The 21,604-nt window shown below is 35.8% G+C and overlaps 1 protein-coding gene across 1 annotated transcript in view; it reads left to right on the forward strand.

The window, feature by feature from the left end:
* Nucleotides 1–545: 545 nt before the first annotated feature.
* The window catches only part of LOC142354225 (uncharacterized), a 37,616-nt gene continuing 16,557 nt past the window's right edge, over nucleotides 546–21,604 (forward strand). Inside the window, exon 1 of the mRNA XM_075406477.1 lies at nucleotides 546–662. The gene's annotated coding sequence lies outside the window, so the exon portion shown is untranslated. The remainder of the gene's footprint in view (nucleotides 663–21,604) is intronic.

Genomic DNA, 21,604 nt, shown 5'->3' on the forward strand with positions numbered 1-21,604 from the left:
AAAAATTGAGGTTTAAGGACGTTCCAAAACTGTTCAACTTTGTTTTTTCGGGGGCGTTTTATCCCTATAACCAAAGATTCATTCAACTTTCAGGAGGTGTTTTCAACTTTTCTTATCATCATTATTTTACTGAAATCTCAACTTATCTTTTTGCAGAGATTGTACAGTTTTAATTTAAGAGCTCTTTTCAAGCTTTTAGAAATAGCTTTTAGCGATCTTGCAAGTTGCGTAATATCAATATGCAGATATAGGGGGGGGGGGGGGGGGGGGGGGGGGGGTGTTATGTTATTATAATAGAGACTTTACATAAGGCTACCAGAGAGCTTGTGAATAAGGGAATATGGGGGAGAGAAGGGATTTTCCCCCGATTAGAAGGCTTATATAACCTACAAGAGTCCTTCAAAATGTTTGTATCTTTGTCGTATCTAATTTTCATAAAAGGGGGCTAATTTTTTTTTTTTTTTTTGGGGGGGGGGGGGGGTATAATGATAAAGCCAGGCCAGAAAAAAATGTGACGTAATTGAAGAAGAAGAAGAAACAGTTTGCAATTTTCAGTTCTGATTGAGTCCCTGGTTATAATAACAGCAACTATTGTTATTTACGAATTACAAGATGCTCAACAATTCAGAGAAGAGGCGGGCTCTGCAACTGTTACGCTTGATGTGAGTATGAAAAAATAATAGTCAAAAAAATTTTGGATCCTTTCCGCCTGTACCCCCCCCCCCCCAATTTTTTGGCAAAACGAAAAGTAAGAATAGATCAACATAGGGTAATTAAGAACATTGGTAATTCTTACGGAGTCAGGAAAAATAACCAATGCCAATATACCCATTGTGACAATATACCCAAATATAACCAATAATTTGTCCGAATGTTGAGACTAGCAGAATAGGTTGTAATTTTGCTCACAAAAAAATGCCAATTTGCTACTATTAATCAGAAAAATATCCCTGACACATAAAGTGAAATAGGTTTTTCTTCAACTTTTCCTGGATAAATCTTGCATTCTTTGATTTTTAATCTGATTATTTGGATGGAAAACAATTAGAAATTGTTGTAAATCAAGACATATTATACATTTATAAACATAGCCGAGAGAAAAATTCAGGTTTCAAAGTCAATTTTCATTTGATTTGGAATCATTTATTAACAAATAGGTATAATCATATATGCAAATATTTTTCGGGAAAACGATTTTGAAGAACGTGGAATTTTGGCAATATTATGAAAGATATGCGGTGACTGGCGTTGATGAATTTTGGTGTTTCTAATTTCCAAGAAAAGATCTTACATCTTCTAATTTGGAATTCTAAGCATATTTGTTGATCTCTACATAGCGTTGATCTCTTAAAGTTTTACGCTTTACAGTATGATTAAGCGTTGATATTATAGAATTTTAACAATAAAACATTTGCGTTGATCTTCATTATATAGCGTTCAATTAGCGTTGATCTTTCAAAAAGTCAGTACTTGATCAATTTGGATTAAAAGAATTTTTGATGTGCCATGGACAATTGTTGGGTTTAACTAAATTGAAACTCGAGTTTATTTTACGAAATTTTTAATCCCTTTTTTTTAAGTTTGTGTGATCAGTGCGAATTATGATTTAGCGAGATAATATTTGCTTACTTAACGCATCTTTCCAACCGTATAATTGATAAAAATTTCAAAATAATGAAATGGCAAAATTGAACATTTTTCTAAAATGGAATGATTTTTTTCTACTGGTTTTAGAGCTGTAAAACTAATTTTTTAAATGATAGATTTTGTTTCATTGATCCGAAGTCTTTTAAATAATAGAAAACAGTTCCAAGAAATTGTGTTCAGCAGATAGCACAAAAGATTAGAATCAGCCAGAACATTCGGTCTATTTTTGATAAATGGAGTCGAACTATATAATAAATAAACTATACTAGACTAATTTCTATGTTTAAAACATTATCTGCAAAACAAGCTTTGAACTTAAATAAAATGTACGCCAAAATTATGTAAGATCTAGTCTTAGAAACGCGAAAATATGCAAGTTCTACGCTTAAAATCAAGTTATACGCAACTTTTTTCTGTTCAAATTATGTCTTTTGAAATTTTTAGTTTTTCTGTGTTGACATATTGAACCAGTTTGCCAGGCAAATGTTTTTGCGAACGCATGAAATTGGGGACAATTTTTCCGCCTTTTCCCAATATTTGGTTCTTCAATATAACTTATGTCATCTGCATTCGGCGTTTTTTGAGGTTCGAATTGTTGCACGATTGATGACTAAATTTCTCAAATAAAAACATGAGTAGACAAAAGTTTTTTTTCGAAAGAAATTAAACTTTTGATTTATAAAAGTTTTTTCATGTTTTTAGTGATTTTTCATACTCAAATATTTGTTATTTTGACTAAGAAAAATAAAGGATCATTAACACTGTCCGTGTTTGTATCCCCGATACAAAGAAACATTACACCGCAGAGGTATGCCCAAATCGTCACGGGCAGACAGGCCCGATGCGTGTATTTCGTGTTCGTTTTCTCTATGTTAATACAATGAAAATGGAATAATTTTGCGGAAAATAGCTAATTTAGCAGAAAACGGCAAATTGGATGGGAAATTGTCAATCTGTGTTAGCAAAAGTGTCCTTATCCTAGCCGCGAAATACAAGTACAAACTCTATAACCTATTTTTTGCACGGCTTGTATCACACATCTGCTCAATTAATGTATCGATTTTTCGCACGCAATGTAGCTCGATTTCGCATATAATCCGCAATTAGGCCTAACTTAATTACTAATTATTTAATTAAGCCTAACTTATTATTACTGGTAGTACTTTATTACTACTTTATTACTACTTATAGTACTTTATTACTACTTATTAGTACTATTTATTACTATTAATAAAATCGGCCCGTCCAACATTGATATACAAAGCTTTTGATGTGCAAAAGATTATTCGGAAAATAATCAGTTTTTGTGGTTGCATGTATTTAAAGCATTTTAAAGCTTTGAAAGCTTCTATTAAATCTTTTTAAAAGTGCTTATTGTATGCTCAAAATGCGCACGAATAATAGATACCTAAATTGAGCGGAAACGTGCTACAAGACTTGTAACCTATTTTTTGATCCGAATGTTCTTTTATTTCGCAAAATTGGCGAAAACCCTTTTGCAAAAAGTAAGATACAAAGGATGTCTCCTAATTTCGTTCATTGTTTGTATCTAATTTTCAAGCCGATTATTCTAAGGCGGAATTTTTGGGGTATACCTCTGCGGTGTAATGGTAATACGACAAAAATTGTGAGGAAAAGTGAATAATTTTTATATTAACAAACATTAGTAGCGCATTAACATAGTCACGCATGGAGCTTAAAAAGATGACAGCGATAACCAGCTTTTAGACAACAATTTCTCTTCTTCACTCAGCAAGTATTTGTCCATTTTCATATTTATGACTAAAACAAATTTTACTGTCCACCAATCAATTAAAAATACTTGAAAATTAATAAATGTAGATTACTTTTTGTTAGATTCCAACAAAGATTCCATTAAAAATGGGTTAAGTTAAATCTACGTTTTTCTACATCAAAATTTTCCTACATCGTTTTTCTTAATGGGTTAAGTTAAATCTACGTTTTTCTAAATCATGCTTTATAAGTTTACTTAAACTCATTTGGTGTTTCTGTGTCTCAGAAAAGGCGCCTTCTGATTGGCTAACAGATTTCGGACTTCCGTGATTGATTGTTAGTCTTCTTCTGTGGGGGAAGCTTTTCTTGGTTTTTTATAGTCCACAAGAAGAGTTTGGAAACTTATATTCGTAAACTTTTGTTCGTGAAACACAATATTTTCTTTTAATGAGATGATGATTTTCTAATATCAGTAGTAGTGAAAATGCCTGGTTTGTAACGGGGGGGGGGGACTTGTCCCCCCCTGTTACAATACAGGCATGGTCTTTTTTAGGTATCCTCTTAGAATTTCTCTGACTTAGAGTGGAATAAAACTTAGCTGTTTCATTTAGTTCTTCGAACAGTTTCATGCTTTGACTTGAAATTTGTTTTCCCCTTTCTAACCGGGAAAGTTGGTTGGTGTTTGTATAAACAATTTCTGCTTTCTTGTCTCAGCTTATCAAAGATAAAAGTACAAGTGAATTTAATTAACTTCAAGGCGTTAGTCCAAACTTTAGCTTCTAATCAATAACCGTTAGGAATAAAGGAAATACGGGCTAATTTTGCCCGGCATATTATCAGCACACATACAAAACTTTTATTCCATAAATTTTACCAGTTCTGTTCACTAAATTACCAACATGCAAAAAAGTTAAAGCAAGTTTTTGATTGCTTTTAATTGGAGTCAGTACTAGATTCATATAAAATTGCACGCCGTGCACGCTTGTGAGGAACAACTGGGGTTTCCTCGTCGCTCTCTTCAGCTTCAAATAAAATGAATTCGTTATGACTGGGTGTGCGTGGTTCCTCGCTCACTTCACAGCTATTTACTTCCAACTCACTTTCATTGTACGTGCGTTGAAGGAAACCCCAATCTGTCTCCTTGAAACTGTTGTCTGACCTATCACCCAGCGTGCTTGAATTCAAACTTTGTATTTCCGGGCGTTCGTCGCCGTTACCAAGAGTAGTTTCTGCCCCTTCAGAATTGTTGGTGTTGTCCATATTTACGTCCCAGTTATCCAGAATTTCACGCATGAAAATGTCGTCTACAATTGTGTAGTGGCCAAAAGGTAAGCTTGTTATACCGTCGTCAAAAATAAAGCGTTTATCATCGTAGGCGGACAAACAAATTTTGATCGTGCGTACTGTAAAAATGTCATGTTTTTCTGACGCTATGCGGTAGTTCGGTGCACGTTCAGTTGATTGTTGCACCAGGACTTTTTTGAAAGACTGGTGATTGAATAAGCGTTGTGTGGATAGGGATATGCCCTTCATGCTCTTTTTCTGGGTATCTAAATGAGAAAAACAAACATTTTCGCCGTTTTTTACTGGAATTTTCTATGCCCTTTGGTTTTATATTAAAGAATTTTGAGTTGTTTGCTTGGATTAAACATATCTAGAAGTCTCAGAATTTTAAAGAACATAATTGCAAAGTTTTTTTTTGGATAAGTAAAACAACTGGAAAAACATACCTGCTGTGATTATGGAGTACATCTTGGATTTGATTCCAACAAATTCTGTCATTACTGATCCTGCCAGTTCATCTTTGAATTTGAGGACTTTCTTTTTATTGGTCGGGTTGTAGAGGCTTGATTCCTTTGGGTAGTTCGAAAAATCGAATTCTTTAGAGAGAGTGGGATTGTTTTTTAGGTCAGCGTAGAGGTCTTCTGTCATAATTGCATACGTCAGGGAGTCTGTATCACTGTACAAAAGTTTGCAAGCAAAGTTTTCTTTCATTATTTTATAATGAAACCTAAACATAAACATTTTGGAGAGATCCAGTATTGTGGCTCCAATGATCAACGGCTTTGACCAAGTGAACTCAGTGCGACGAAGAGTTACTGCAGCCAGGTTCGGGTTAAAGATTTTGAACGACTTAAAGTTAAACTTTGAACTTTGTTCTAGCAGCCCTTTCTCAGATCTTACTAGCATGACGTTGGTACGTTTTCTCGGATTTTCACACATTTTCCCGTACACACTATTTATCATTAATTTGAAGAAATTCTCGTCAAATTTGTTTGTAGCCTGCTCTCTCTTTCTGCTATGTAACTCTATATAGGGAGCTAACCAAAATCCTTGCAAGAATCTGAGCACTCGGTGAATTTTAGTCACTTTCAGACCGAGCTCCGAGTACAGCTGTAAAGTCAAATAGTGTAAGGTATAGTGGGGCTTGGCAAACATAGTTTGTTCTCCAAGTGGTGTCTTCGTTCACCAGTGGGGGTCCATAGAATAAGTGGAAAGCAGCCGTGTAGCAATACAGAAAGCAGTTTGGATCTTCGTAGTTCCTGATGTTCAGTAGCGATTGCTCTGATTGGTACTTCACTGGCAAAGCAATGTAGGAGCCAGCACGAATTGGGAGAACCTTGACAATTTTATCTCGAATGACAGAAGCTTTTCGAAGCGCCATCCGCTTCCATTTGTTGTTATTGTCGAGATACTGTTTATTATTTGTTCAACTTTATTCCAGAACATTTCATCTGTCAGATTCTCCCCTGGGTAGACGATGGTCATTTCTGAGTTTATGAAAAAATCGAAGTGTTCTGGTTCTTCTTGCTCAGATACGTCTTTCAACATTTTAATTTTTGCTGCAAATTGAATTTTTTTTCGGTCCCGCTTCAGTCTCACTTCTGACGATCTGTTGAATCTCATGTTTTTGATTCATGAGATATTCAAGCATGTCGTTTTCGTTGCCTGACGTGTGCAATTGAATCGACCGTAAGTTTCCACTTATTGATGACATCACGGGTAGGTCACCACTGTATCCATTGTTTCTCCACTGGGGCATTCCGTGATTTAGTTTCATATGATCTTCGAACACTGATTTCAGTAAGAAAGTTTTGCTGCAATAAACACAATGATGAATGGTTTCGGATCCATGCAGCTGCTTTGTGTGGTGGATCATTCCGACTAGCGATGGTGATTCGAAGTTGCACTCATTGCACTGAAGTGGCTTGTTCTGGGTTTTGATGTTGTGTATTGCCTTTCGATGTCTCCTTAAGCTGCGCAAACTTGAAAAAGTTTTCTGGCAGATATCACACTGGCAGCTCATTTCCGCAAATAGCTTTAAGCAAACAGTAGGCAAAGTTTGAGTTTGATCAACTTTTTGATAGCAAACAAATTTTGAAAATGAGTGTTTCGTATCCAAAAGAATGATTGAATAAAACCACTACGCCCAATCCTAACGTTGTTCTAGCTTGAGAAGAACTTACGTAGACTTCAGTCACACCCTCTTTTCTATAAACATTTTGTTCTTATCAGTTCTTTAAATTTAACCTTAACATTTGGCTATAATCTGTGTTCCTTTAGTTTTCGGAAACCTCTAGGACCTCACTCGAAGTTTTTACGATTGATTCGGTACCCAAAGGGAATGGAGCTCAGACACAACCTACTTAAAATCAATTTGAGTTGAATGGTCACCACTCCTTATTCCTAATTCAATTGTTAAACAATCTTTTGATCAGAAGTACCGCCAGTTTATGTTTTACGAGATCAAGCTCTGGGGTGCCAAGGTGCGGCCTACCGCTCGATTGATGTTCCACAGGATCAAAGCCAGCGGTAACAACTGGTTTTCTGTATCGAGTCTGGTTGGAACCCTTTTCGCTAGGAAATTTTATTTTTGTTTGGGGTTTGGTTATATGTGTTAAATATTGGTAGTAAATGTTTATTAGTAGCTGACAACCGGAAGACCACCTACCCTCATTTTCCAAATTTCCCATTTAAGTCACACTTTTCAGTCTCTTTAGTCTATTAACTCTCTTTAAAATTCTAATCGCAATTCCAAATTCTAAGTTAAAAATGGATTCTGAACAAAAATCTTTCTCGTGCCCCTATATCTTCCCCTACAGAAAACATATCATTAAAGAAATAACGGTCATATTCAATGAATCCACCCTCCACAAAAAAAATTATACAGGAATTCTTCTGAAAAATATTGAGGGGCTGGTAATGTTGCTCGACATTGGTGGAAATGAGCACTTCCGCCTGGTTGATCTTATAAAGTACCAAATATTCGTTACCCCTGAAGAAAAGAGGGACACAAGACTGGAAAAACTATTCCATCTTGTGTCAGCACCAATCCACCGCGAGTACTTCTTCGGTACTCGCTAAGTTCAATCCCCTCCCCTTATTTTAGTTTAGTTTTTTTTATTCTTCATTAAAAATGCTTCGCTTTCTTTTAACTTCGAAAAAAATGTGAGCTTTCTCTTACACTCTGATTAGAATATACACTAGAGATATATGGTGCTCAAGATTTAGGACCTCATTGAAAGAGGGGAAAACCCCCTTTTTAAGCTTTCTTTTTTGTTTTTACTTTTCTTACAGAGGAGTACAATGCGGTAGCCTATAGAGGAGAATTTGGGGGTCCAAAAATCTTTAAAAACATTAACAAAATACGTTAAAAACGGGTCGAAAACGGCGGCTGCGCCTTGTTTTCGAGGTCGCTGATTCCAAAAATCGTGTTTTCAGCTCTGTAGGACCTCGGCTTCACCTATTTCTTAAGGTTTCGGGTTTGTATCAACACTTATGCGTTTTTTTGAAATTGTCAAAAATTTAGTTTTGAGTGTTCATTTTCTGGCTCGTAACCCCGTAGGGTGGGTAGGTTGCAGATATAGGGTTGTTTTTTGATGGAATTTTTTCATTTTTGAAAAATTTTGAAAAATTTTCTGATTTTTTAAAAGTTGTTTTCTGTTGAACTGATGTTTTTTCAAAATGAAATGAAAAACATTGATTCCACTGGGTCATTATTCAGACGTTAATTGTTGCACTGCGTCTGTGGAACAACCTGGGGAACAAATTGTTCCTCAAAAAGGAAAATAACTTCGGAAATTTTGATTTGTTTACTGTGCAAAATTATCGAAATTTTTTTCATTTTATAAATTTTGTTCACATTTTGTTTAAAGAAATGTTGAATGTATTTCAACAATAGAGCAACAGTATATGCAGTATGTTTTACAGACACCCGCTCACTCAAGAGAAGATTTTCTGTTAAATTTTTTCTGAATTTTGCAAAGATTTTGTCATTTTCTCAACTGAGCACCTACTATGGTTTTGTGGTAAATGTTAAATTTGTTCGATTTCTTTGATCTTTCTCTTTTTTAATGTTTCCCATAAAAATTTACCAAGTGCTAGTCCCAGTAGTATCACCCTGTTGCTTTCCAAAACATTTATTGTAGTGTTTGTTCTCAAGAGTTAGCTGCAAAAAAAATTCAAAAGAATGTACAATTTCATTCGTTTTTATATTAGGTTAGAGAGTTAGTAAGATTGAATAAATTGAACATTATAGCAGTTTTTTCCCTTCAGTATAGTTTCATTCTGTTTATCAAGTTTTTCTCTAGATCCGATTTCTTCAATCTTTGTTAGAATTACTGACAAGTTTTCGTTTTTTGGGTGCGAGACATCGGCATGCGGGTGGAGTCACTTGACTGTCCGAGCAGTTGAGATCATCTACTGATCGAAACACTGGTGTAGTAGGTGTCTCTGGTGGGAAATTCAGATAGTTTTCACTGTCATTAAATTCACAGTCAGGGCTCTCAATATTGGGAATTTTCCAGAGAGCCTCGATTCTTTCGAGATCTCTCCAATATCCTTCTTGATTTTCGTATAAAGGTATTTCTTTCAAGTCGTAGTCGTAGAAGATCTTCCGAACATTTGCTTCAAGAACAGAGGTGTCAAATATAAACTCTCTGGTGTAATTTGTTACAAAATCCAATGTGTACTGGGAGCCTTTTAGTAATGCTTTTTCGAAACGAAATGACTGGATGAAATCTAACATAACTACCGGAAGAGACATGTGATTTGATGTAACCCAGGTATCGTTTGTCCATCCTTGTTCAATAATAACGATTGTTTCTTTCCTGTATGTTTCGTAAGCTATTGTTCTTTTCTCTAAGCTTTTCTCGCTTTTCAGAATAATAACTACTGGAGACATTTTGTTTCTTATTTCAAGAACTGCAACGAAAATTTAACTGTTGAAAACGACAAAGTGCTCAAGGAATATAAATAAGGAATATGTTCACTTTTCAACACTTGCGTATTGTGGTTGAGAACTATATGTCGTAAAGTTTTATTTGTTTATACAAAGTTTTGCACTAAGTGAAATTCAGAACAGGCGTAAACCCAGACTGATAAGCGTTTGCTTTTGGCAAACAACTTAACATAGTGTATTTTATTATCTTAAAGTTTTGACATGGACCCCAGAGATAAGGTGTATTCTGTTCAATATGTTGGATAAAATGCATAAGGTTTTTATGGTATTTGGTCTTGGTATTATCACTCCGGGATCAAAGTTCAATTTCTAACATTTGCTTTTATTTTATTGTAATTGGGTGTCTTGAAAGCTATGTACTGTAGTCTATAGTTAAAAGACGCTAGAGTTTCTTTGCAATAATGCTTTTATATTAATATGATTTAGGTTTTGAGGAATTATTATCGACCAATCACATTATTATAGTGCTCAAAGTCTAGCAGCTCTGTGAGTATGTGTTTTGTAGTACTTCAATTTTATTTCCTTTTCCAACCATTCATTTGATTTTATTCCTTTCTAATAAACAGTATATCACCTGAGTGCATTAAAATGGAAAAATCTGAAACCCTCAAGAAAGACATAGAATTCTGCGATCAGTTTATTGATATCTCAGAAACTGCAAAAAGAATTGTAAGGGTCTCAACTAAAACCTATGAAACTTCTGGTACCTATGCTGCAATAAAGCTGTTCAGAAGGAACAACCAAAGTGATGATGATTACAAATTCTCCCAAAGAGTAAACCTTTCTCTTTCAGAATTTGATAGACTAGTCGAACATATCCACAGAATCAGAGATCTGATCGATTCAAAGGACACAGAGGTTCCTTTAACAGTACAAACTGAGCCTCCAAAAGTTACATCGAAGGCAATTAAAAGAAAAGAAGGCGAGAACGATAAATTTTCACAACATATTCGTTCAACCAACGATACGAATTCGGAAGACGAGAGTCAACCCCTATCGAAAGTCAAGAAAAATCTAGCACACAAAAAGAACTTAGCCTACAAGATAGAAAAATACAATGGCTGAAGCAATGTACGAACGTTCTCCAGATTATTTTCGACAATTTCAAAAATCATTTCGCTTTCTTCTTTTCTTTTGTAAACCAAACTTGGACAAAGATAAAATTGCTAATTTTGCGTTTGCATACCACCGAAAAAGTTCATTTTGTCACAACTCTTCTGTTCATTACCATGTTCTAATTTCATCTGAAAATCTATCAAGCTTAGAAGGAACAGACAGCTCAAAAGCTTATGCAATACCTTGTTTATTTACCTGCTTTAAATGTCTCATTTATGATTTGGACGGGTTCGTTGTTCACGGGCCAATTTTGGAAAAACTTATTGACGCAGTTGACTACTGTCTACAACAACAGAATCTGCACAGAAACTTCTTTTCTATGAAGAAACTACCCAGCATTTGCCATGCTGTAAAGCAAAATGTTCAAACTCAAACTGACTTTGTACCACTTTTGACTAATCAACGCTTTGTGGAGATATATTACAATGAACACTACGCTGAATTTTCAAAAATTATTGATATTATACTTAGTGGCTATGGTTCGCTTAATTTTGACAGTGAAACGTTGTTTGTAAAATTTGTATTTGAACAAAAATACAAAAATTAAATTTTCTTTGAGATCGTTTTTTTAACTGAAAACAGAGGAGTAAAAAAATGAATTATAGCATATGCTTTGAAAATCGTAGTAGGTCATCATCATTCATGTACATTGTGTAAGGGTATTTATTGCTAAAAATAACATGAGCAATATAAATACAAAACAGACCACATAGTTTTGAGTTAGTTTTTTGAATTGGCATCAATGTACACAGTTGAATTACTTCTCCATAGAAACTGTTTAGCCGTCTGTAAACTGCAAAGTAGAATTCCAGCGAATTTCCCAATGGATCAGCAAAATAAATTTTGTCGTTTTTTTTACAGATGAGTAGCCAATGAGTTCCTATAGTTCTAGCTTTCGATGCATTGACCAAAATAAAAGAGTCTGCAAATAGCTTAGGAAAACTATCAGCTGGGAATACTCCGCAAAACAGAAATTTTAAATGAACACATTTGTTGATCAATTTGGCAATTTTAACATTATCAATATTATCCATTAGTCACTGGGTATGTAATAAGAGTGTTTTTTGTGACTTTTCTCTCAGATGACACGTAAAATGTTGAACTTCGTTCTCCCAAAAACAAAATTTCAATGTTATCTGTCAGTGCTCTCGAAAACGTTAGCTCAACTGAAATTGAACAGTTTGTCAATTCAGGGTGAATAAAATCATGTGATGCTTCCTGTGTTGAAGTTAGGTCAAAGGCCATAATAAAATGGTTGGGATAATCTGATAGAGATATACCAGGACCACCCTTTTCAAGAAAATCCAAAGCCTCAAGCGTATTAAAAAAAAGCCTTTGATTAGAGGCGGTTGAAATGGGCGTGCCAACTATTGGAAGTCCGTTACGATAAATAACAATTTGACTCAAATCAAACTTCTGATAATGAAAAGGTGTTGTTCGATTTGTTCCAAGGTACGCGCGGTTTGTTGTCATTGCGATAATCATTCTTCGAATTGGTTCCTTTGAGAAGACATCTTCTTGTCTCCAACTTTGAAAACCAGTTGTAGCTAAAAATGTTCTTGGTAAAACCTCTGTATAGCGATACACTGCAGGTGTTTTTAGTAGAGTCTTCTCAATTGCCGTCAAAACATGATCCGATACTGTCATTTTTCTAACATACAGATTTGCTTCAATTATTTTTACTTTGTAATGTTTGTTTGACTCGGAAATAACAGCAAAATCATTTGTTGATCTTCTGAATGAAATTCTTAGAGTAATACCACTAAGCAGGTGTTTATCACACGTTAGAATGTCACTTGATGGTTTTCCAATAAAATAGTTTTCATTGGAGTTGGCTACGAGGGCTTTTCTTGCTGTAACATCCTCGGCGCGACCGTCGGTGCCATCAATTTTAGCTGGCTCATCCTCGTAATAATATCCTTGACAAACTAGCCATGTGTTTTTTGCAGTTTTTCCTGACGAAAATTCTGTTTCAATGAATGCTTTGTGTGCATAATTTCCGTTTGTGTTGGAAATTTTAACACCGTTAGCAGATACAGTGCATTCCGAAAATAAAGAATGCAGTGCGTTGTTGCTTAAGTATGGCGAGTCTGTATTTGTAGCATCAGTTCCTGTCCTTAAATCACCGTCATTGTTTCGGGAGATTTTGCATTTAATTTCAAGGAGAAGTTTTTGCAAATCTATGAAATTGTTCCTGTCTCCCATAACTTCAAACTCAAGCATTGGACCATCCGGGGAATAGGAAGGTCCAACTTTTTGAGTAAAAGCATTATCAAAAGTAACTAGCAGAGGTTGTTTTTCAAATAAATCAAGTGTGGTGTGTGTTGCCTCTGCGGGCAGTAAATTAGTAAACATTTTGAACTTTAGAGAAGAATTGAGACGACTTCTCGACAGGGGTTGTTTTCTGTGAATGGTCTTTGAACGGCTTTTTGTCTGTTTTTTTCTTGATGTTCTTCTTTTTGACCAATGATCCTCCAACTTGTTTTCTTACAGTCTTTTGCACAGTCGATTTTATTGCTTGTTTTGGAGACTTTTTCTTTGTAACAACCTCTACCAACTAAGGAGCTGCTTGAACAATTAATTCACGTCCAATCTTTTTGGCTACAGGCCAAAGAAACTTTCTTGCAATCGGTAATGCGGCTCTGCCAATACCTGCTGCTAAAGCCCCAAAACCACTTCCTCGTTGGCGATAGTGTCCTGAAAAGTATGGTGATACCGATTGTTGATGATAGTAGGCTTCCATTTAATCGAATTTTTTAAAATTTAATGTCAAAATAACTTTTCCCGTTCCAGCGAATGGAACTAATTGTCCGGTTTCTGTCCGCAATTGAATTTCAATTGACTGAAAATTTTTTGATAATAACTTTTTGTATTCCAAGTTGCTGAAGACAATTCTGTGTGTTGGCTCTATTTCACAGGGGCTACCGTTTTTCAGGCGTTGTTTTGAATCAATGACTCGAATAAGAGGAGCTTTAGTATCACCTACGTATTAATACTCAATTATGTTAACATAAATAAAAATCAGTTGCTTCCCTGCAGACAAATCAAAAGGATAATCACCAACAAACGTTTTTTCTTCGTCTTCTGTCATGGTCAGATTTTCAAAAGTGTCCAACATCTTGTATCCAATATGATAACCAGACCCATCATGAATACCGTTGAAACCTAGGATGCTTGGAATTTCGTTATCCGGAAAAGTAATTCCTTCGTTTTTATCAAAAAAGAGAAACAAAACTCCATTGATTTTGTTAAATTGAAAGTCAAAATGAGGCAATCCGGTAGCTGTTTTTAAGGATCTCAAAAGATGATCACGGTTTTCATAGGAACCAGTTCCAATGATAGCTCGTTCTCCTCCGTATGGTCTGGAGACAGCATCAAATGGAATATTTTTCTCATAAAACTTGAGGCCTTCAGAGGAAAAAATCTTTAAATCACTCTTGTTCACTTGATTTATTTTTGCAGGGAAGATAATTTCACTTAGAGCAACTCGCCAATCCCCTTCCAAATTAATTTCTTCATTGAAATAGTTTTTGAAAGAAGACAAGGTGTTTTGAGGAAAAATATTCATAGAGGCTGATGAAACTAAGTGAACGGTAAATTCATTCATGTTTTGTTATTTCACTACTGTTGTCTCTAACTTTGACCAACTCTAATTCATAAAATTTTCCTTTTACTGGCTCCTGGGATGCGTCAATGAGACTATAAGTAGGGGGATTTGTTGTAGGTATATCGTAAATCTCAAAAACGTCGTTGGTAAATGTTTGCTTGTATCCTTTTCTAAAAGGAAGATCCGCTTTTGATATTCGCACAAAGTCACCAACGTAAAACTTTGGTCGGCGAACTAGTTTTGATGAATCATTAAAAATTAATGATATCAAGTAAGGAACGTCTTTTTTTGTTACTTTATTCGGCGCCAATTTCGTTACTCTGTTGACTCTAGAGTTAATGGTTTGTACAAAGCTCTGCAATTGATTAATATACGAATATGTCCATTTGTCTTCTAAATACTTGTATATTAAATTCTTGAGCGAACGTATATTTCTTTCCGCAAATGCTGATTTTTTCTCGCTGAAAGTTTTATAAACTTCAATATCATTTTTCCGACAAAGAGTGCTGAATGAGCCCTTAAATTCTGTACCAGCATCTACCCACACTTTTTTAGGTTGCTTGTTCTTTATCATTTTCTTAAACGCATCTGCTGTAGTTGTGGCGTACTTCGATTTTAAGGGTTCAACTCGTAGATAACGTGAGAGACAGTCCACCGCAACCAACAAATATTTTACATCTTTGTTCTCTTTTGCTAATTTATCCACATAAGCCAAGTCTAGCGACCAAATCTCGTTTATGTCATAAGCAATAACTTTCAGTGTTGGAAATCTTTTTCTATATTTCTTATGCTTTGTGTGGGCATTTTTACCCTCTAGAAACAATTTCACTTTACTTGGTTTCAACTTTGTGCTTTTTTGTAGATTTTTTAAGCTTCCGTATGCTGTGGGGCCTTTCGTATATTTTAGCTCAAGCAATTTTTTCTCATTCGTCGAAAGACTCCCAGTCCTTCTCCTCTTGCTGAGTTCTGTCTTCCTTTGAGGTTTCGAAACCACTTCCGGCTTCTGAGGATTCCTCTGTAAGTAATTGGCTGGTTTCTTTGTGCTTGATTCTTTTTGGCGCAAAAGTTTTCTTTTTCTCTTTTTGTTTGGTAACTCTCTGAGTTCTTTTCCGGATCGCAATTTTAGCATTACTGTTGATCACCAAGTCTTCTTTTATGTTTAAAGCCTCTAAAATCTTGAAATAATCTGGATTATTTATTTTTTTAGTTGGTTGCTGCAAATCATAGAGAAAAATAGGGACATTTATTCCTGTCTCGGCTCCGTCAACAATGAAATTTTCTTTTTCGTCTATAACAACTTTTTTTGATTCTTTAATGAGGTTAATTATTTTTTCCGTCCTGGTAAGTTTTGCTGGCGCTAGCATGTTGAGATTTTAAAGAATTTTGTCTGCATGTACTTTTGACAACTCAGTAGGATCAGTTGTTTCCCTTGTATCCAAAATTTCTTGGTTCTCTTTGTCAGTGTTCTCATTTGGTCGCATGCGGTTCAAAAACGAAAATTGAGCACCTCTATGCTGAACTCTGGGATCATTTAGAATTTGTGAGGAATATGGTTGCTCCTTCATAAACTGATTTTTGGGAATCAAAATAAACTCTTCAGCAGTTGACATTGCTTAACTCAAATGGATGAAACAAAATTTAATAATGAGTTGAATGAGTTCGAAACCGGCTTTTGTTAGTACTAGTGCTCGCCGTTTATCCATTGATGACTTTTTCTTGAGAACACCTTCAAATATGTGTCTGTAATTTTCTAAGTCTCTTACTTTCACTCTAACATGGCCCAGTAAAACATTGTGAAGACATTCACACAAAACCAGTATAGCATCACTATCACAACTACGCAAATATTTCCTTAACTGTTTTGGCTGCAAAAGCACCATTTGCTTCAGTATAGATAATTTTTTCTCTTTCACTGTTTAGTGGAGTTGTTTCTGCTTTATCAGATGGAAGATAGAAAATTGATGGACCTGGCTCCGTAATATTTGAACAGTATCGTAAACAATCAGAAGTTTTTGGATCAAGATCGATAAGCAAATGCCCAAACGGTTCTTTCGTTGCCAATTGATAGCAGTATTTTAAAAATTTAACGAGGTTCAATTGTTTACCTAAAAATTCGACTTGTTGAATATCACGGGCTGATTTGAACAAAATGATGTGTGTCGTGTTCAAGTCTATTGTACGAGACCACTTGCTCTGTTGGTAAAGGTTGTGCTTGATATAAATAACATTAATGTTTTTGTGACGCCCTGCAGTGGCCAATTTAACAAATTCTTTGTCATTGTAAATTTCTTCGCACGAGTCGTCTATTATCAGAAGACAGTTTGCAAGACTATTCAAAAATTATAAATTGGCGTACTTTTTAAACGTAACAGCAATTGTTTTCTCCATTTTGATGTATATTTGTTGCATTTCTCGGTATAAAAAAATAATGTTGTTAAATTTTTGGGTAAAATGTGTTTCCAATCAACATTTTGAAAATTAACTCTGTTTTGCCACAACCTGAAGGCCCTACAACGGCCATGAAGACCCTATCTTGCGTAGATATAATTTTATTCATAGTCTTGGATTTGGTAAAATGTATCCAACTAAACTTGACAATATTGATATCCAAACTGAAGTTTCTTCACAATTTGGTTTTAAAATGGTTAATTTAACAATACAAAGTGATATCAGCAGTAAAATAACAAACATTTGAACAAAAAATACAACTTCTGACCGTGGCAACGTTGTTTGATTACAAAATTTCCATGAAGATTTGCTGCTACTTTCTTTTTCAAAGAAACTTTCTTCAACAACAGCGTCAACTTGATCAACTGTTACCTCCTCCATCTCGAGACAAAAATAATTTTTTTTAAAAAATGTATTGAGAAAAAGTCACTCTACATAAAACAATTCATAGCAATTGAACTCAGTTAGAAAGTCTTTCATATGAACCATAAAGCACTCCGGGAGTCTCTCAGTTTTGTCATAATGAACAATTTTGTGTACTCTTTCTTCCCTCACCAAGTGTTGAATCTCCTTCGGCAGTGAAGGATCGTTCTTGTCTACTTCTTCACCAACCGGGTGTTTCGACATCAGTAAGAGTCTCGGAGGACAGACTCTGGGTTGAGTTTTTGACATTTTGCTTTCTCCACTGAAGAAAAGGTTCAATATAATATACTAAATGAGTAAATGAGCGAATTTCGTCCTCAGTCAGCAACAATTTAACTTTTCTCTGTAAAAACTGGTTTCCGGTTTTTATGGTTTCGTCTTTGGAAATTGAAAGACTCAGATTCCCGTCCCCCGTAATCAAGGCGCAAATTGTTGAACTCGGTGACAAGGGTGCTTCCACTTTCGTCAATTCCTCTCTCATTTGTTAACCAGTTGAAATAGAAAATGGCTTTTTCTTTTGCACAATGTTTGTTGAAAATGTTTTTGCCCTTTGAATGATTTTGACAGTTTTGGGTAAAATAGTTCACAGATATTGAAGGACACGCGAGTGAATTCAGATCAATAATAGAGCACTCAAGCAAATCTGACAAAAATTTTACTTTTTCCTCTCCCTTAGCGTAGAATATTGAACCCGGATTCCTCAAACGAACGCTTTGAATTATTTGTGTGAGATAAATATAGGGATAGTTTCCTGTTTCCCACTCAATGCCGTGCAAATTTCTAGTCAACCAACTGAAAGATTGCTTTTGTTGAGTTGTTAACTCACTATAACTTGTTGGAGGTAAAAATGACACGCAGTCGAGATAGTCCTCGGTGCAAACACCAAGTTCTTTAACAATAAATTTTTCTTTTCTGTGACGGAACCCTTCAACGTCTAACACAACTGTTTTGCTGCTCAGCATTCCAATAAATGAAAAATTGACGGATGAAAAATCTTTATATATAGGCAAAACAATATTCCCGACAAATGACCACTAAAACAGTTGCTGCTTTTCCACGGAAGCATATAAGAGTATCCAGGTCCTTGTTTGTATCTTTCGTATATAAAACCCCCAGCGTCGTGCAAAACTGCATGTAACCGAAGGACTTTAAAACTTTTAAGTTGATGATCTAAAGACGAGTTGTCAATTCCAATAAGACCACCGTACGGTCTAAGTTTAAGCGCAATATCGTGATCAAAATTTTCTTGATCGTTAAAGAACTCACATGCTGATAAAAAGTAATTTAGGCGAATTGAGTTTTGTGGGAATTTTTGCGCTACTGTTAAATAGTTTTTGTGAATAATGGGTATATCTTTGCTAGCAACAGTTGGGTGGTTAAAATGCATTTAACAAAAAAATTTGAGTCAACTGATTAGAAAATGAGAAACTCAAAAACTGTTTAGAGTTTGAAACTGTTTGATGTAGGTTTGTTTTTGTTTCTTTTTTGGTACCTTGTATTGGTTATTAACTTCAATGTTTCTAGTTTTGCCAGTTTTCGTTTTTTTTTATTGAACGAGTAATGTTAATTCATAAGAGAAAGCTCATTTGTTTCATAGTTATTACCTTATTTCTACATTTTATTATGGATTACTTTCTCGACCCCGTCTTCAATGTTCCGGATGTACCAGGTTAGTTACATTATAAATTTATATCAAAAAATTTTATCTTAAATTTGATTTCTCTAAATTTTTGCTGAGACAAGAAAGTAGAAATTGTTTATACAAACACCAACCAACTTTCCCGGTTAGAAAGGGGAAAACAAATTTCAAGTCAAAGCTTGAAACTGTTCGAAGAACTAAATGAAACAGCTAAGTTTTATTCCACTCTAAGTCAGAGAAATTCTAAGAGGATACCTAAAAAAGACCATGCCTGTATTGTAACGGGGGGGGGGACAGGTCCCCCCCCCCCGTTACAAACCAGGCATTTTCACTACTACTAATATCGTTGGCGATATTGTCATTGAGAATTAATATTGAGCTTGTCAGCTTAGTTCATTCAGTTTTTATTTCTCTCAAATTGAACAGTTCTTTTAGTACAGGTAGAAGTTCACGTTTTAATGTTACTTGAACGGAAAATGGCACCATAGTTTGAGGTAGAATATACCTTTTTCACACCCTTACGCGGATACTTTTTTAGTAGTTTAGGAGTACTTAATATGAGTGCGTTAGAGATGTAGACTTTGATTTAGTGTCGGAAATTGGTACTTTTCTGTCTTTGATGACAGGCAGCGATTTCTTCCTGGTGTAGAATTTTTTTCTTATATTCTCCTTTATTTGAGAAACCCTTATTCAAACTGCTGCTGTTTTGCACACTCGTTTTCTGTATTAATATGATGAAGTTCTTTTAAATGTTTTAAATTTCAAAGCTTGTTTATAAAAGTTATTATAAATAAATATGTCCCGAAAATACTGAAACAAAACGTTCAACACATTGGGCATAATGAATTCTACTCTTATTTGAAGAATATACATCTTCAATTAATACAGACAATCATTATCCAAGTCTAGATAATTGCATCTCTTCCCGCAAATTCCCCAAAAACCATAAAAAATCCAGCCAGAACAGTTGTGGTACCGGTGACAATGTCGATGCCTCTTGGGGGAGTCGTTTGGTTCTCGGTTGGGGGGCGTCGACTTGCCTTCTTTCTAAGCTTTCTGATCTGTTCTTTGACGTTCTCAAAACCCTAGTCCTCAAAATTACCTTAATTCCATTGTTGCCACGTGCCCTTTTTTGGTTTCAAATTCTTGTGTTATGAATCAATATCTTTTAGTTTACAACGAGTATGACAATTTTGCGGTAAATATTTAGCGCCAATGAAAGAAGATTATCGATGTCGGTAACATTCTCGGGGCCTGCCTAACCTAACCTGATTGGATCGGTTTCGGGAAAACATGTGCTAATCTCAAAGCTGGGCGGGTAAGAAGACCTGGAGCGGTTTTTACTTCACAAGATCTAGCAGTATGGTCGGGGCCGGTGAACGTCCTTGTCACGCGTCCTAAGGGCCAGATTCCTCTCGGAGTCCACTTTTCCAGTACCCATAAAACATCGTTGACTTCAGGCTTTGATTCTGGGTTGGTCCACTTCCTTCAGGTGTTCAGGGTAGGCAAGTCTTCTCGGACCAGCCTCTTCCATATTGCTTCCAGTCGTTGTCTGATCTGCGTCCAACTTTTCGTCTTCAGTGAAGGGTTCTCGTTGAATACACAGACTGGTATGTTAGGGAATGCTCGACCAATAAGGAAATGATTTGGCGTTAGGGGATCTTCGTCTTCGTTATCGCTTCTGACGTGCGTCAAGGGGTGTGCATTAACTAAGCATTCTGCTTCTGCGACAATGGTTGTGAAGACGTCCCAAGTCAATCTGGCAGAACCCAAATTCAAAAGAAGAGCTCGTTTTACTATCTGTACGAGCCTTTCCCACACGCCTCCAAAGTGAGGAGCAGAAGGGGATTGAGGCGCCATTCAACTGACTGGGTCCGGAAGTTGTTCTTGATAAAGTCATGGTCCAACTGCAGATTTTGTTTTCTGATTTGTTTTCTGGCTCCCAGGAAGTTGCTTCCGTTATCACTGAGTAAGAGCCGTGGTTGTCCACGTCGAGCAATGAATCTGCAAATGGCTGTCATACAAGCTGATGTTGTTAGATCTTCTGTCACTTCCAAGTGTGCTGCTCGAGTCACTAAGCAGTTTAAAAGACAGATATAGGCCTTCTCTTCTTTGCCCCTTTGAATAACGGTGACGGGCCCAATATAATCAAGTCCTACATTCGTGAAGGTAACGGGTGATTCGTTTTCTGGAAATCGGGCATCAGGCAGATCTGCCATAGGTGGCTGAAGACCTTGTCCTTTAAAGCGTCGACATTCAAAGCACTTGTATGAAATGCTGCGTAAGGAGTCTCTTAGGCCAAAAACATAGTAACTTTGCTGTACAAAGTTTTTGACATACTCAGTTCCAAAGTGCATGCAGATTTCATGGCACTTCTCCAAGAATAGTCGGGTAATTGATTCCTTTGCGTTAACAACAATTGGATGCTTTGTGTTATATCCCAATGTACTTCTCTTTGTCCTGCCACCAACTCTTAAAATATTATCCTTCAGAAAGGGTGAGAGCGGCAGAAGTTTGCCTCTGGATGACAAATTCTTGTTTTTGTTCAAAAAAGCAATTGAGGGACCAAACGAATTCTGCTGTGATACTTTGATAAGGTGGTTCCTGGCATTTTTGATGTCGTTGATGTTGAGTGCTCTTTTGGATTTAGTTCGCAAGATTTCGATGAACCGAAACACTTGAGCTGTTGTTTTTAACAACTTCGTCCAATTTGCGAATTTTTTGGCTAAGACCACTGGTTGAATTGTTT

Source organism: Convolutriloba macropyga, chromosome 15 (assembly GCF_964194025.1).
Source record: "Convolutriloba macropyga chromosome 15, txConMacr16.3, whole genome shotgun sequence".
In the NCBI taxonomy this organism is placed as follows: Eukaryota; Metazoa; Xenacoelomorpha; order Acoela; family Convolutidae; genus Convolutriloba; species Convolutriloba macropyga.